The sequence below is a fragment of the Vicia villosa genome, unplaced genomic scaffold, assembly GCF_029867415.1.
Source record: "Vicia villosa cultivar HV-30 ecotype Madison, WI unplaced genomic scaffold, Vvil1.0 ctg.000146F_1_1, whole genome shotgun sequence".
NCBI classification, from domain to species: Eukaryota; Viridiplantae; Streptophyta; class Magnoliopsida; order Fabales; family Fabaceae; genus Vicia; species Vicia villosa.
Genome location: NW_026705038.1, coordinates 518497 through 521182, shown reverse-complemented (window position 1 = coordinate 521182; position 2686 = coordinate 518497). Strand labels below are relative to the sequence as shown.

General features: G+C 31.4%; 1 long non-coding RNA gene across 1 annotated transcript; it reads right to left on the bottom strand.

The window, feature by feature from the left end:
- Positions 1 to 638: 638 nt before the first annotated feature.
- LOC131624623 (uncharacterized) lies at positions 639 to 2373 on the bottom strand. Its single transcript, XR_009290632.1, has 6 exons — positions 2233 to 2373; positions 2049 to 2087; positions 1478 to 1655; positions 1200 to 1268; positions 958 to 1044; positions 639 to 787 (listed from the first exon to the last, which is right to left on the bottom strand). It is a non-coding gene; the product is annotated as an uncharacterized LOC131624623 (long non-coding RNA).
- Between the last annotated feature and the right edge of the window lie 313 nt (positions 2374 to 2686).

Sequence of the window (2686 nt, the reverse complement as noted above, 5' to 3'; positions counted from 1 at the left end):
GAAATTTATGAAATTATTTTCTCAACTAATTAGACTAAGATCTAATTTTCTAGATTTTTTTAGAAATTCTTATATAAATATGACATATAATATTAAAATTGTTATTCAACATCATGTAATGTATTAAACACGTGCTCATTATCTAGTGAGTATTTAGATACATGAATTAATTTCTAGATATAAGAAAAGTGATAGAGTCCAATAATCAAGTACATACCATAAGAGGGAATTTGATGGGGCGTGAGAATGCATATTGTCTCTGAAAAAGTATTAAACGAGTCACATGGATCTGGGAAAGTATTTAATGCTTATTTTATTTTATGTACGAAAAGGGCTGGACAACGGGCTGGTTTGGGCGGTTTCGGGCCTAAAAGCCACGCACATCCCAACCCGCGATTTAGATATATAGGCCCATTTTCACAATCGGTTTGGACGGGTTGGGTTAGCACGGATCACAGGTTAATACACACGGTTTAATTGGGTTATTGGGTTATTTTTTTAATTGAGTCCAATAATACATTTTGAGCTAAAAATTAATTACAACTTAAATTAAGTTACTGAGTAATGAATTCCAACATAAATCTAATTGTCTATCAATGACCTATCATCCAATTGTCTATATATGACCTTAACATAAATTGAACATAATTCCATCGTTAATACAACATAAATCCAGCATAACATAATTCAACTTACAACAAATAACTAAAACTTAAATAATAAACTACTATCAATGGTAATGGTCAACCCTCTGCATTTGACTTCTTTCCTATATATTCAACTAGCACTGCAATTTATCAAAAATAGAAAGGTTATCAACATAAATTCAGCTAGCACTGTAATGTGTATATAGTTAAGAATCAATAACTTGTTATATATTTAAGACATAGAAAATGAAGCTAAATGAACAAATTTAGAGTTGAACAAACTTAAGAGTTTAGTTTTAGAGACACTCACCAAGAGCTTCTATCAGCATTTGCATTATTTTAGTGCAATGGTAATGGCCTTATGCATTTGACTCCTTTCCCATATATTCAACCAGCACTGTAATTTATCAAAAATGAGAAAGATTATCAACATAAATTCAACTATAAAGTATAATGTGTATATAGTTAAGAATCAATAACTCGTTATATATTTAAGACATAGAAAATGAAGCTAATTGAACAAACTTAGAGTTTAGCTTTAGAGACACTCACCAAGAGCTTCTATCAGCATTTGCATTACTTAAGTGCGACTAACCGAGACCGTGCAATAAATGAGGAGCCCTGCATGTAAAATTGAAAAATACATTAAAATTATATTCATAAGGCATATCATACTGATTGAGCATGAAATATGCAGAACTGCACATCTACATTAATATAGAATAATTAGATTTAAGTAATCTTTTGATTTTTTAACTTCAAGTTGAATCATTCTAACAAACATGTCATTCGAAAGTACAATAGTTTTATTAAAAGTTTGAAATTAATACCTTGATGAATCATAGAAATGATCCAATTAAAGATCTAAAAACCCAATAACTTGACGGCGGAGGATTCCAGGATTCACATCTGATGAAGAAACAACAGCTCCTAAACTACTGCTGCACACAAAATCTTGAAATCTATAGCCTGTATACCCCAACACAAAGACCCTTTTGCACCATTTACCTGAAGAACAAATACATATCATAAACTATAATTTTATTTCATGTTTTAGATTTAAGGCCAGACCCAAAAAGAAGGACCCAAAATGAAAGGATATACTCTCAGTTTGTGTTCAAAGCCACTTAGAAATGGACCATTATGTAAGTTAATAACCAGTACATTTTTTTATTAAATTACATGTTTTCAAAATGGACATGTCTTATACTCTTTCTTTCTTCGTAGTACACACATACTCAATTCAATTCTTTTCAAGCACCAAAACAGGTTTTCAATTCACTTAAGAAACATCTTTCAATTCACTTGAAAGTAAAACAATAATGTATACTGTAAAACAACTTTCAAACACACAAACAAAAACAGATAATGAAACTTATAATTTTTCCTCAAAAAACTTACATGGTTAGATGGGTCCTCTTGCTCTATGAAATGTTCCATCTGTCAAAATCAAAACAACCAAAAATAATATCAGAAAACAACAATTTATGTAGTCCAAATCAAAACAACAAATAACAATATCCAAAAACTATCATTTATTTAGGATAGATGGTTCATGACAGACAGGGTACTAAAGCCTCTTTACCTTGTAGTCAAGAAGAAAAATGATGAATGAGCGGTAGATATCAGAAAATGTTCATGTAGATATGAGATTGTAGATGTCCAAATCGTTGTAATGAAATGAAACAATAACATAAAATATTAGAAAACTAATACAAAAATGATTTAAACCCTACATCAAAAATCTAAAACTGAATAAAAAAACCAACCTTGCAAACTTCTGAAGATCAAAGATCGGAACTTCAAAAAGATGGTGGTTGAGTTGCTCGTTGCAGTCGTATTGCTCGTCGTCGTGGTGTTGTTTTTTCGGAAAGTGAGTGACAAAACGAGATGAGAGTGATTGTAGTGTGGTAGTGGTGGTGTTGTTCTTTGTGGTGGAGTTGATGGTGGTGAGCAATGGTTGTGGTCTGCGATGTTTACGTGAGGAGACGAGAGTAAAAAAAAACATAGAAGCTCTGCTAGGGTTTATCACTTACATG